This window comes from Salmo trutta, chromosome 12, assembly GCF_901001165.1.
Source record: "Salmo trutta chromosome 12, fSalTru1.1, whole genome shotgun sequence".
In the NCBI taxonomy this organism is placed as follows: Eukaryota; Metazoa; Chordata; class Actinopteri; order Salmoniformes; family Salmonidae; genus Salmo; species Salmo trutta.
Window position 1 is genome coordinate 24,200,441 of NC_042968.1, and position 15,340 is coordinate 24,215,780.

The window sequence follows — 15,340 nt, forward strand, 5'->3', positions numbered from 1 at the left end:
CAAGTTTTTTGCACAGCACAGCACAGCACAGCACAGCACAGCACAGCACAGAAGATCATTTTATAAAGACAACAAATTGAAATATTTGGTCAAAGGTATATTATTACAAACCTGCAAACAGAGAAGGAGTGCTGTGAGCTGACAGACTAGACCTCAAACAGATTTACACCCATATTTCTAATCACAGTATTGGATGTCCCATCTCCCTCTCTCTTTCTCTGCTTTCTCTTAATCCATTAAAATACAATGCACACACACACAAAAACGAATCAGGAGAGATTTGGGAGGAGTAGGAGTAGAGGAAATAGAAAGAGTGGGGGTTAGAATAAGCGTTGATTGAGGAGTGGAGGGGAAGGATTGATGTGATTGGTCTAGAAGGAGGGTGGCTGTACAATCAGCTTCTTCTGAACGCATGGCTCAATGAATGAACACTCTTCATTTCAGGTAGCCTGCCAACATAACATTGAGGTAAATACTATTATGCCCAGGGATAAGCCAAGTACTTTCTATGCACAGATGTTTCTCAAAGCTTTAACTGAGTGTCAGATTACTGTTCTGATATGGATTTGTACTCTGTTCTTTTCCAGTTCTCCTCCACAGCTGGCCAATTACTTGACTGTCTTACTAACTGACTGAAACTGATGGTTGAACATTGGCTGGTTGTCCGAGGTATTCTCCATCTATCTTCCACTAATCCATTGTTTTCCTTAAACACGGAGGTGCAGATCACGTTTACAAATACACTGACAGAGAAACTGCCAGAGTAACTGTCTCAGATAGATGGCCGACAAGCAGATCGGGTAAGTGCGGAGAAGGATATTGATGGAAACAGAGGATTTTGAGAGGATTTTATCAAATGTTTTAATTGATGTTCTAGGTTGAATCTTGAACTAATCCCTCCACCATTATCCCTCTCTCTCATTCTTGTTTTTCTCTTTTGTTATTGATTGGTCATTGTCACCTTTTTGATACCTTCTCACCCTTCTCTCTTTCAATTAAATTAAATTAAATTAAATTGGCTTTATTGGCATGGGGAACATATGATAATATTGCCAAAGCAAGTGAAGTAGATAATATACCAAAGTGAAATAAACAATGAAAATGAACAGTAAACATTACACTCACAGAAGTTACAAAATAATAATTCCATTACAAATCTCATATTATGTATATATACGGTGTTGTAATGATATGCAAATGGTTAAATTACAAAAGGGAAAATAAATAAACATAAATATGGGTTGTATTTACAATGGTGTTTGTTCTTCACTGGTTGCCCGTTTCTTGTGGCAACAGGTCACAAATCTGGCCTGCTGTGATGGCACACTGTGATATTTCACCCAGTAGATATGGGAGTTTATCAAAATCAGGTTTGTTTTCGAATTCTTTGTGGATCTGTGTAATCTGAGAGAAATATGTGTCTCTAATATGGTCATACATTTGGCAGGAGGTTAGGAAGTGCAGCTCAGTTTCCACATCATTTTGTGGGCGGTGTGTACATAGCCTTTCTTCTCTTGAGAGCCAGGTCTTTCTCAATAGCAAGGCTATGCTCACTGAGTCTGTACATAGTCAAAGCTTTCCCTAAGTTTGGGTCAGTTCAGGGGTCAGGTATTCTGCCACTGTGTACTCTCTGTTTAGGGCCAAATAGCATTCTAGTTTGCTCTGTTTTTTTGTTAATTCTTTCCAATGTGTCAAGTAATTATCTTTTTGTTTTCTCATGATTTGGTTGGGTCTAATTGTGTTGCATTCCGGGGGCTCTGTGGGGTCTGTTTGTGTTTGTGAACAGAGCCCCAGGACCAGCTTGCTTAGGTTCATCTCTCTGTAGGTGATGGATTTGTTATGGAAGGTTTGGGAATCGCTTCCTTTTAGGTGGTTGTAGAATTTAACGGCTCTTTTCTGGATTTGGATAATTAGTGGGTATCGGCCTAATTCTGCTCTGCATGCATTATTTGCTGTTCTACGTTGTACACAGAGGATATTTTTTGTAGAATTGTGCATGCAGAGTCTAAATTTGGTGTTTGTCCCATTTTGTGAATTCTTGGATGATGAGCGGACCCCAGACCTCACAACCATAAAGGGCAATGGGTTCTATAACTGATTCAAGTATTTTTAGCCAGATACTAATTGGTATGTCATTTTATGTTCCTTTTGATGGCATAAAATGCCCTTCTTGCCTTGTCTCTCAGATCGTTCACAGCTTTTTGGAAGTTACCTGTGGCGCTGATGTTTAGGCCAAGGTATGTATAGTTTTTTTGTGTGCTCTAGGGCAACGGTGTCTAGATGGAATTTGCATTTATGGTCCTGGCGACTGGACCTTTTTTGGAACACCATTATTTTTGTCTTACTGAGATTTACTGTCAGGGCCCAGGTCTGGCAGAATCTGTGCAGAAGATCTAGGTGCTGCTGTAGGCCCTCTTTGGTTGGTGACAGAAGCACCAGATCATCAGCAAACAGTAGACATTTGACTTCAGATTCTAGTAGGGTGAGGCCGGGTGCTACAGACTGTTCTTGTGCCCTCGCCAATTCGTTGATATATATGTTTAAGAGGGTGGGGCTGCATCTCTGTCTCACCCCACGGCCCTGTGGGAAGAAATGTGTGTGTTTTTTGCCTATTTTAACCGCACACTTGTTGTTTGTGTACATGGATTTTATAATGTCGTATGTTTTCCCCCAAAACCACTTTCCATCAATTTGTATAGCAGACTCTCATACCAAATTGAGAGTCTGCTATACAAAGCATGAGAAGACTTTGCCTTTGTTTTTGTTCTGTTTATTTGTCAATTAGGGTGTGCAGGGTGAATACGTGGTCTGTCGTACAATAATTTGGTAAAAAGCCAGTTTGACATTTGCTCAGTACATTGTTTTCACTGAGGAAATGTAAGTGTCTGATGTTAATGATAATGCAGAGGATTTTCCCAAGGTTGCTGTTGACGCATATCCCACGGCAGCTATTGGGGTCAAATTTGCCTCCACTTTTGTGGATTGGGGTGATCAGTCCTTGGGTCCAAATATTGGGGAAGATGCCAGAGCTAAGGATGATGTTAAAGAGCTTTAGAATAACCTATTAGAATTTGTTGTCTGTATATTTTATATTTTCATTGAGGATACCATCAACACCACAGGCCTTTTTCGGTTGGAGGATTTTTATTTTGTGCTGTAGTTCATTCAAGGTAATTGGAGAATCCAGTGGGTTCTGGTAGTCTTTAATAGTTGATTCTAAGATTTGTATTTGATCATGCATATATTTTTGCTGTTTGTTTGTTATAGAGCCAAAAAGATTGGAGAAGTGGTTTACCCATACATGTTGTTGTTTGTTTAGTGTTTTCCAATTTTCCCAGAAGGGGTTAGAGTCTATGGATTCTTCAATTACATTGAGCTGATTTCTGACGTGCTGTTCCTTCTTTTTCCGTACTGTATTTCTGTATTGTTTTAGTGATTCACCATAGTGAAGGCGTAGACTCAGGTTTTCTGGGTCTCTATGTTTTTGGTTGGACAGGTTTCTCAATTTCTTTCTTATGTTTTTGCATTCTTCATCAAACCATTTGTTATTGTTGCTCATTTTCTTCAGTTTTGTATTTGAGATTTTTAGATTTGATAGGGAAGCTGAGAGGTCAAATATGCTCTTAAGATTTTCTACTGCCAAGTTTACATCTTCACTATTACAGTGGAATGTTTTGTCCAGGAAGTTGTCTAAAAGGGATTTAATTTGTTGTTGTCTAATAGTTTTTTGGTAGGTTTCCACACTAGATTCCTTCCATCTATAGCATTTCTTAATATTACTCAGTTCCTTTGGCTTTGATGCCTCATGATTGAGTATTGCTCTGTTCAAGTAGACTGTGATTTTGCTCTGATCTGATAAGGGTGTCAGTTGGCTGACTGTGAACACTCTGAGAGAAGCTGGGTTGAGGTCAGTGACAAAGTAGTCGACAGTATTACTGCCAAGAGATGAGCTATAGGTGTACCTACCATAGGAGTCCCCTCGAAGCCTACCATTGACTATGTACATACCCAGTGTTCGACAGAGCTGCTGGAGTTGTGACCCGTTTTTGTTGGTTATGTTGTCATAGTTGTGCCTAGGGGGGCATATGGGGGAAGGAATGCTGTCACCTCCAGGCAGGTGTTTGTCCACCTGTGTGCTGAGGGTGTCAGGTTCTTGTCCGGTTCTGGCATTTAGGTCGCCACAGACTAGTGCATGTCCCTGGTCCTGGAAATTATTCATTTTCCCCCTCCAGGATGGAGAAGCTGTCTTCATTAAGGTATGGGGATTCTAGTGGGGGGATATAGGTAGCACACAGGAAGACATGTTTCTTTGTTAATAAGATCATTTCCTTTTGAATTTCTAGCCAAATGTAAAATGTTCCTGTTTTGATCAATTTAATGGTGTGAGTTAGGTTTGCTCTATACCAAATTACCATACCCCCTTAGTCCCTTCCCTGTTTCACACCTGGTAGTTTGTTGAACGGGACTGTAACCTAGAGGTTTATGAGGCAGATGACCTCAGGCCTCAGGATATACCAGAATGAGATAGTGAAGGCTTTGTGCTCCATAAAGTGTCCAATGTTGTTGGCCATGTGGTTTGGCCTCAGGCCAGTAAGTGTGAGCATAGCCTGCTGAGCATCTGGTACATGCCATTGGCTTGGGCTAGTGTAAGAGTGGGGGTTGGGCCTATTTGCCTGCTCACGGCCTGAGCGTATGTGTGATTTCCATGTTGAGGCCCTCTTTGCGGGGGTGGGTTGCATGGGGTGGGTAGGAGGGGCATAGGTCTGATCTGAGGGGGGCTAAATGGGCATGGTCGACTTGAGGGGGTGTTGATTGGTTGGGGTGGGGGTGTGGATGTGGCTGGTGGTGTAGTGGTCAGGATGTAGGTCCTCTCTGCGTGGGTCCTCTATGTGTAGGTCTCGGAAGGGGTCCGCAGGTCTGGGAGAGTGTCTCGCTGGTCTGGGTGGGTTGTCTATTGATCTGTTGCTCCTGTGTGAGGTGTTGGGGCTGAGTTTGAGAGCAATGTACTTTACAGTCCGGGTGAAGGTGGGCACTGCTGCCTTGTATAGGTGGACCTGGTCATAAAGGCTGTTCAAGTCCAGGGTGGGGTCACGGGGAAAACTTGCTTTTACCTGCTGTATGGTAGCAGGGTGGAAGTCTTTTTCGGGTAGCAGGGTGCATATAACCACTTGTGCATTAGGGAAAGTAGAAGAAGCTTTTTCAATCACTCCCTTGAGTGCTGTGGCCACCCTTTCCTGCTGTGTTCTCAGGTAATTTGTGCTGTGTGTATTATTATGTGGCTAGGTGACCCTAGTTAGTCCTCAGACAGAAGGTCTAGGCCGCGTTGGGTGTTTGGACACCAGGGTTTACACACACTGTGTTTGGGAAAAAGTTTTTTTTCTTGTATATATTTATTTTTTGAATCCATAAGGAGTACAATCTATGTCTTGTGTATGTCCTCCGTGGGTGTGGGGTGGTTGTCAGGAGGGCTATCAGGGTGGCTGATAGGGGGGGGGGGTGCTCAGAGGTGGTATGATCCCCTGGGCTTGGGGTTCTTCATTTGTCTGTCCCGCTGTGATGTTGACGTCGTCAGGGTCTGGGGTGGACTGTTCTGCTGTGGTGTCGAGACTTTTGTTGGGAGCTGAGGTGGGTTGTTCTGCCTGCTTCTCTGTGGGGGTGGCCACCTCTCTAGTGGGTTGTTCTCTGTCACACGACATCCCCCTCACCCTCTCCTCCAGCAGTCTGATCCTCTCCTCCATCCCCCTCACCGTCTCCTCCAGCAGTCTGATCCTCTCCACCATCCCCCTCACCCTCTCCTCCAGTAGTCTGATCTTCTCCTCCATCCCCCTCACCCTCTCCTCCAGCAGTCTGATCCTCTCCTCCATCCCCCTCACCCTCTCCTCCAGCAGTCTGATCCTCTCCTCCATCCCCCTCACCCTCTCCTCCAGCAGACTGATCCTCTCCACCATCCCCCTCACCCTCTCCTCCAGCAGTCTGATCCTCTCCTCCATCCCCCTCACCCTCTCCTCCAGCAGTCTGATCCTCTCCCCTAGTGCTCTGTTCTTCTCCTGCTCCTGCTTTTTCTCCTGTTGAAGTTGTCTCATCACAGTCCAGAGTGCAGATATATCTCTCTCAACCTCCAGCTCTCCGGGTCTGGTTAAAGGGCTGTTGTTGTGCTGGACTGTTGTCTGGGTCTGTGCTGACTGGAGTGTAATCACCTGCTGTTCCAGCTCCAACTGCCTTACCTCCAGCTGGGTGAATTTATTCTAAAACAAACTTGTAGCTTGCTTGTAGTATCTGCTTACCTTGTAGTATCTGATTGATTCTCTGAGGTCTTTGCACAGTAATCCTTAATGTTCACTACACAGGTCAGATTGTCTTATCAAGACCATCCGATCAGAGGGATACTTTGGCATGTACAGAGGTAGGACAACATTGTGTGTGTGTGTGTGTGTGTGTGTGTGTGTGTGTGTGTGTGTGTGTGTGTGTGTGTGTGTGTGTGTGTGTGTGTGTGTGTGTGTGTGTGTGTGTGTGTGTGTTCTTTGTTTATGACTCTGTGTCTCTCTATTTCTTTGACCATTAGGTGCTGCTGTAAACCTGACTCTGGTCACTCCGGAGAAAGCCATCAAACTAGCTGCAAATGACTTCTTTAGACAGCACCTGTCCAAGGATGGGTGAGTAGTGCTCAGAGGCCTCTTTCAAATACCTGCCTGTCAAACACAATCATACACCAGTCGTAACTGACTGGTTCACCAACCTCTTGCCCACTCTGATCTCTTTGAATAGATGTACTTGGAAGATGTAGTGTATACTATATCAGCTTTAACTAACTTCTTGTTTGGATTTGATATACATATCACAAATAGGATTCTAATAATATCTTCACTATGTGCTGGGATCTACTGGTAATACATTAGAGGTATAAATATTTTGTAAACATACAGCATGGATGATAGGACCGATCCCCTAGGCCCTGCAGCATTATCCGCATGACATACCTGGGCTATCTTTAGCGTCCCTCAACATTTCCATGGGGACCAAAAACATCGCTGATAAATTATTGAGTGACCTGCGCTAGTGAATTATTAACATGTTTCTAAGACTGTGTGTGTGTGTGTGTGTGTGTGTGTGTGCGTGTGTGTGTGTTTTTTATGTATGTTTCTTTATGTGTATCACTAAGGGTATGTTTATTGTTTTATGTATGTTTATGGTCATGTCCGTTGTGTATAGAAAGAAAGAGTTTTAAGTTGTATGCATTTTGTTCAATGTATGTAAAACACTTGAGATAGCACCAGACCATCCAGAGAAATTAGCAAAGTCATTGAACTAAAATAATTATGACATTTGTTTTCTCTCTGTCAGAAGCTCACCCTGCTGAGGGAGATGCTGGTGGGTTGTGGTGCTGGTCCAGACAGCTGATGTTCTGAAAGAGCTGCAAAATCTGGATCCCTACAAATCAGCTGGGCTAGAAAATCTGGACCCTTTCTTCCTAAAATTATCCACCTCCATTGTTGCAACCCCAATTACTAGTCTGTTCAACCTCTCTTTTGTATCGTCGGAGATTCCTAAAGATTTGAAAGCGGCCGTGGTCATCCCCCTCTTCAAAGGGGGAGACACTATAGACCCAAACTGTTACAGACCTATATCCATCCTGCCCTGCCTTTCTAAAGTCTTCGAAAGCCAAGTGAACAAACAGATCACCGACCATTTCGAATCCCACCGTACCTTCTCCACTATGCAATCTGGTTTCCGAGCTGGTGACGGGTGCACCTCAGCCACACTCAAGGTCCTAAATGATATCATAACCGCCATCAATAAAAACTACTGTGCAGCCGTCTTTATCGACCTGGCCAATGCTTTCGACTCTGTCAATCACCGTATTCTTATCGGCAGACTCAACAGCCTTGTTTCGCCTGGTTTACCAACTACTTCTCAGATAGAGTTCAGTGTGTCAAATCAGAGGGCCTGTTGTCTGGACCTCTGGCATCTCTATGGGGGTGACACAGGGTTCAATTCTCGGGCTGACTCTTTTCTCTGTATATATCAATGATGACGCTCTTGCTGCTGGTGATTCTTTGATCCACCGCTACGCAGACGACACCATTCTGTATACATCTGGCCCTTCTTTGGACACTGTGTTAACAAACCTCCAAACAAGCTTCAACGCCATACAGCACTCCTTCCGTGGCCTCCAACTGCTCTTAAATGCAAGTCAAATTAAATGCATGCTCTTCAACTGATCGCTGCCCGACTAGCATCACCACTCTGGACGGTTCTGACTTAGAATATAGACAACTATAAATACCCAGGTGTCTGGCTAGACTGTAAACTCTCCCTCCAGACTCACATTAAGCATCTCCAATCCAAAGTTAAATCTAGAATCGGCTTCCTATTTCGCAACAAAGCCTCCTTCACTCATGCTGCCAAACATACCCTCGTAAAACTGACCATCCTACCGATCCTCGACTTCGGCGATGTCATTTACAAAATAGCCTCCAACACTTTACTCAGCAAATTGGATGCAATCCATCACCTTGCCATCCGTTTTGTCACCAAAGCCCCATATACTACCACCACTGCGACCTGTATGCTCTCGTTGGCTGGCCCTCGCTACATATTCGTCACCAAACCCATTGGCGCCAGGTCATCTGTAAGTCTTTGCTAGGTAAAGCTCCACCTGATCTCAGCTCACTGGTCACCATAGCAACACCCAACTGTAGCACGCGCTCCAGCAGGTATATTTCACTGGTCATCCCCAAAGCCAACACCCTTTTTCCTTCCAGTTCTCTGCTGTCAATGACTGGAACAAATTGCAAAAATTACTGAAGTTGGAGACTTATATCTCCCTCACTAACTTTAAGTGTCAGCTGTCAGAGCAACTTACTGACCGCTGCAGCTGTACACAGCCCATCTGTAAATAGCCCATCCAACCAACTACCTACCTCATCCCATATCTGCTTTTGGTTTTCTGCTCTTTTGCACACCAGTATTTTTACTTGGAAATCCTCATCTGCACTCCAGTGTAATTGCTAAATTGTAATTACTTCGCTACTATTGGCCTATTTATTGCCTTACCTCCTTACTTCATTTGCACACACTGTATACAGATTTTTCCATTGTGTTATTGACTGTACGTTTGTTTATCCCATGTGTAACTCTGTGTTGTTGTTTTTGTCGCACTGCTTTGCTTTATCTTGGCCAGGTTGCAATTGTAAATGAGAACTTGTTCTCTACTGGCCTACCTAGTTAAATAAAGGTGAAATAAAATACAAAAATAATAAAAAAACATGTCAGGTAAACTCAGCTGGTGTATCAGCCTCAGACAGTTTTCTACTACCATCTTGTGGCTCAACAGAGGTTATGCACACTAGTTGTGTGTCTGCCTGGGTGTTTGAACTCTTCTGAAACACAGCCACACTGTCTCTCCATCTCTCTGTCTCTCCATCTCTTTGTCTCTCCATCTCTCTGTCTCACCATCTCTCTGTCTCTCCATCTCTCTGTCTCTCCACCTCTCTGTCTCTCCACCTCTCTGTCTCTCCACCTCTCTGTCTCTCCATCTCTCTGTCTCTCCATCTCTCTGTCTCTCCATCTCTCTGTCTCTCCACCTCTCTGTCTCTCCATCTCTCTGTCTCTCCATCTCTCTGTCTCTCCATCTCTCTGTCTCTCCATCTCTCTGTCTCTCCATCTCTGTGTCTTTCCATCTCTCTGTCTCTCCATCTCTTTGTCTCTCCATCTCTCTGTCTCTCCATCTCTTTGTCTCTCCATCTCTTTGTCTCTCCATCTCTTTGTCTCTCCATCTCTCCATCTCTTGGTGCAGGTCATCATCACTACTCCCATGGAGATGCTAAAGATCCAGTTACAGGATGCAGGGTGGATAGGTGAGAGATGGGTAGAAGAAGGAGAGAGGAGGTTGTATGTTCCCCTGTTCCCGGTCAATGTTTCATGACTAACCAATATCTTGTCAGCCAAACAAACACAAACAGATCACAGAGATCTGATCAGTTAGAACCAGTAACAACCAGCATTGTTATTGTATCAATGTAAAATTGTTATTTTATTGCTTGACCGCATTTGTGACTCTTCCTTGTGTTCCTGTGATTCCCCAAATGTATTTTTGTTTGCCAACCTCCTGAGGCATTCCTGCTTCTCTGTCCCTGGTTGATGATGTCACACTGATGATAATGATGATGTTGTGTGTGTTATGACACATGTAGAGGCTCAGAGGAAGCTGATGTCCCAGGCTGTAGTTGGGCCCTGGGGGCCCAGTGGAGTTGAGGTCCCATACAGAAATGCAGCTGCTGAAGATCCAGGGCATCGCAGGGCTCTACAAGGGCCTGGGGGCCACACTCCTGAGGTAATCTGCACAGAGACACAATGGAAGCCTTGCAAGAACACACACAAATTAACATGATTCACATTTGTTGGACCATACCTCTGTTCTCTTAGGGACGTGCCATTCTCCATAATCTACTTCCCCCTGTTTGCCAATCTGAACAGTCTTGGTGGCCCCACTCCCTTCTATGTGTCCTTTGCATCAGGCTGCTTCGCTGGCAGTACAGCTGCTGTGGCAGTTAATCCTGTGGATGGTCAGGACAGTTGTGTGTGTGTATACAGGTATGAGTGTGTATACAGTTGTATGGTTTTACCGTGCATCGGCAAGACAGAACAGCTGCCTCCGTTAAGACAAGGGGTGGAGGTCTGTGTCTATTTGTCAATAACAGCTGGTATGCGAAATCAAATGTTTAGGAAGTCCCAAGGTTTTGCTCACCTGAGGTAGAGTGTCTCATGATAAGCTGTGGACCACAATATTTACCAAGAGAGTTTTTATTTATATTTTTCGTAGCTGTCTATTTACCACCACAAACCGATGCTGGCACTAAGACCGAACTCAATGAGCTGTATAAAGCTATAAGCAAACAAGAAAATGCTCATCCAGAGGTGGCTCTCCTAGTGACTGAGGACTTTAATGCAGAGAAACTTAAATCTGTTTTACCTGTTACATGGGAAAAAACTCTAGACTACCTTTACTCCAAACACAAAGACGCATACAAAGCTCTCCCCCGCCCTCCATTTGGAAAATCTGACCATAATTCTATCCTCCTGATTCCAAGCAAAAACTAAAGCAGGAAGTACCAGTGACTTGCTCAATACGGAGGTGGTCAGATGACGCAGATGCTAAGCTACAGGACTGTTTTGTTATCACAGACTGGAATATGTTCCGGGACTCATCCGATTTCATTGAGGAGTATACCACATCAGTCACCGGCTTCATCAATAAGTGCATCAATGACGTTGTCCCCACAGTGACCATACGTATATACCCCAACCAGAAGCCATGAATTGTAGGCAACATCCGCACTGAGCTAAAGGGTAGAGCTGCCACTTTCAAGGAGCCGGACTCTAACCTGGACACACACACACAAGAAATCCTACTATGTCCTCAGATGAACCAACAAACAGGCAAAGTGTAAATACACGACTAAGATTGAATCCTACTACACCGGCTCCAACGCTCGTCAGATGTGGCAGGACTTGCATACTATTACGGACTACAAAGGGAAGCCAAGAGACACAAGCCTACCAGATGAACTAAATTACTTCTATGCAAGCAACACTGAAGCATGGATGAGAGCACCAGCTGTTCCAGATCACGCTCGCCGCAGTGAGTAAGATATTTTTTACTCCCTTTTTCTTCCCAATTTCGATCTTGTCTCATCGGTGCAACTCCCCAACGGGCTCGGGAGGCGAAGGTCAAGTCATGCCTCCTCTGAAACATGACCCACCAAACCGTGCTTCTTAACACCTGCCCGCTTAACCCGGAAGCCATCCACACCAATGTGTTGGAGGAAAAATCACCAATTGTTCACCGCCCTATGGGACTCCCAATCTTGGGCAGTTCTGATACAGCCCAGGATTGAACCCGGGTCTGCAGTGATGACTCTAGCACTGCGATGCAGTGCCTAAGACCACTGTGCCACTCAGGAGGCACACGAGTAAGATCTTTAAACAGGTCAACATTCACAAGGCTGCAGGGCCAGACGGTTACCAGTATGTGCTGACCAACTGGCAAGTGTCTTCACTGACATTTTCAACCTGTCCCTGGCCGAGTCTGTAATACATGTTTCAAGCAGACCACCATAGTCCCTGTGCCCAAGAACACCAAGGTAACCTGCCTAAATGACTACCGACCCGTAGCACTCATGTCTGTAGCCATGAAGTGCTTTGAAAGGCTGGTCATGGCTCACATCAACACCAGCAGCCCAGAAACCCTAGACCCACTAGAATTTGCATACCGCCCCAACATATCCACAGATGACACAATCTCTACTGCACTCCACACTGCCCTTTCCATCCTGGACTAAATGAACAGTTACGTGAGAATGCTGTTCATTGACTACAGCTCAGCGTTCAACACCATCGCGCCCTCAAAGCTCATCACTAAGCTAAGGACCCTGGGACTAAACACCTCCCTCATGTACTCCCTGCTCACCCATGACTGCGTGGCCAAGCACAACTCCAACACTATCATTAAGTTTGCAGACGACACAACGGTGATAGGCCTGATCACCGACAACGATGAGACAGCCTATAGGGAGGAGATCAGAGTTTTGAAAGTGTGGTGCCAGGACAACAACCTCTCCCTCAACGTGATCAAGACAAAGAAGATGATCGTGGACTACAGGAAAAGGAGGGCCGAGCACGTCCCCATTCTCATCGATGGGGCTGTACTGGAGCGGGTTGAGAGCTTCAAGTTCCATGGTGTCCACATCACCAACACACTATCATGGTCCAAACACACCAAGACAGTCGTGGAGAGGGCACGACAATGCCTATTCCCCCAAAGATTTGGCATGGGTCCTCAGATCCTCAAAAGGTTCTACAGCTGCACCATTGAGAGCATCCTGACTGGTTGCATCACTGCCTGTTATGGCAACTGCTTGGCCTCCGACCGCAAGGGGCTACAGAGGGTAGTGCGTACGGCCCAGTACATCACTGGGGCCAAGCTTCCTGCCATCCAGGACCTCTATACTAGTCGGTGTCAGAGAAAGGCACAAATTTATTTTTCTTAACTATTATTTTTCTTAAAACTGCATTGTTTGTTAAGGGCTTGTAAGTAACCATTTCACGGTAATGGTGACTGATGTGAATACAACATTTCACGGTGACTGATGTGAATACAACATTTCACACCTGTTGTATTCGGCGCATGTGACAAATAAAATTTGATTTGATTATGCCTGCCGTGTGCCCTGTAAACCAATTGATACAGTTTGTGTGTTTCAGTGATTAAGACCAGAACTCAGACCATGACACAGGGAAGTCAGGAGGACACCTACAGCGGAGTGACAGACTGCATCAGGTAACCTCTCCTTCTCACTCTAACTCTTCCACTGCTTCCCTCCTGGTTTTGACAGGCCTTTTCTGATCGATTATATCCATATTATCTGATGGTAGAACATTACAACATCTACTGGTACTATGAAATAAACGGAGAAGGCATTTTAGGCTAGAATATACAGTGCCAGTCAAAAGTTTGGACACACCTACTCATTCAAGGGTTTTTCTTTATTTTTACTATTTTCTACATTATAGAATATTAGTGAAGACATCAAAACTATGAAATAACACTTATTGTAACACCCTGATCGGTTTCACCTGTCTTTGTGATTGTCTTAACCTCCCTCCAGGTGTTTCCCATCTTCCCCATTGTCCCCTGTGTATTTATACCGGTGTTCTCTGTTTGTCTGTTGCCAGTTTGTTTTGTTTCGTCAAGCCTACCAAGCCTACCTGTCTCTCAATTGTTCCCGTTTCCTAGTTTTCCCGGTGTTGCCCATTCTGCCTGCCCTGACCCTGAGCCTGCCTGCCGTCCTGTACCTTTGCCCCACCTTTCTGGATTACTGACTTTTGCCTGCCCTGAGCCTGCCTACCGTCCTGTACCTTTGCCCCACCTTTCTGGATTACTGACTTTTGCCTGCCCTGAGCCTGCCTACCGTCCTGTACCTTTGCCCCACTTATCTGTATTCCTGACCTCTGCCTGCCCTTGACCTGCCTTTTGCCTGCACCTGTTCGAATTAATAAACTGTTGTTACTTCGACATTGTCTGCATCTGGGTCTTACCTGAAACGTGATACCTATTGAATCATGTAGTAAACAAATGTTAAACAAATGAAAATATATTTTATATATTAGATTCTTCAAAGTAGCCACACTTTGGCCAACCTCAACCCAATTGAAATGGTTTGGGATGAGTTGGACCGCAGAGTGGAGGAAAAGCAGCCAACAAGTGCACAGCATATGTGGGAACTCCTTCAAAAAAGAATTCCAGATGAAGCTGGGTGAGAGAATGCCAAGAGTTTGCAAAGCTGTCATCAAGGCAATGGGTGGCTACTTTGAAGAATCTCAAATATAAAATATATTTTGATTAGTTTAACACTTTTCTGGATACTACATGATTACATGGGGGTTATTTCATAGTTTTGATGTCTTCACTATTATTCTACAATTGAAAAACTAGTAAAAATAAAGAAAAACCCTTGAATGAGTAGGTGTATCCAAACTTTTGACTGGTACTGTAGATACACCACTATATCACGACCCTCTTGTCGAACAGGAAGATTCTGCGCCAAGGGGGTCCCTCTGCTTTCCAGAAGGGGGTGTACTGCCGTGCTCTGGTCATTGCTCCCCTCTTTGGCATCGCACAGGTGGTCTACTTCCTGGGAGTGGGAGAGTTCCTTCTCAGCTTCCTGCCTCAACGGAACAACTAGTCTTGCACTCTCATACACAGCCCACACTGGAGCCAGGTAATCTGGTACCTTCCTCTCATACACAGCCCACACTGGAGCCAGGTAATCTGTTACTTTCCTCATACACAGCCCACACTGGAACCAGGTAATCTGTCACTTTCCTCTCATACACAGCCCACACTGGAGCCAGGTAATCTGTTACTTTCCTCATACACTGCCCACACTGGAGCCAGGTAATCTGGTACCTTCCTCTCATACACAGCCCACACTGGAGCCAGGTAATCTGTTACTTTCCTCATACACAGCCCACACTGGAGCCAGGTAATCTGTCACTTTCCTCTCAGACACAGCCCACACTGGAGTCAGGTAATCTGTCACTTTCCTCTCAGACACAGCCCACACTGGAGCCAGGTAATCTGTCACTTTCCTCTCAGACACAGCCCACACTGGAACCAGGTAATCTGTCACTTTCCTCTCAGACACAGCCCACACTGGAGCCAGGTAATCTGTCACTTTCCTCTCAGACACAGCCCACACTGGAACCAGGTAATCTGTCACTTTCCTCTCAGACACAGCCCACACTGGAGCCAGGTAATCTGTCACTTTCCTCTCATACA

At 45.0% G+C, this 15,340-nt stretch overlaps 1 pseudogene; it reads left to right on the forward strand.

Moving 5' to 3' along the window:
* The first annotated feature begins 780 nt into the window (after positions 1-780).
* On the forward strand, positions 781-14,744 carry LOC115204751 (mitochondrial glutamate carrier 1-like; annotated as a pseudogene).
* The last annotated feature ends 596 nt before the right edge of the window (positions 14,745-15,340 follow it).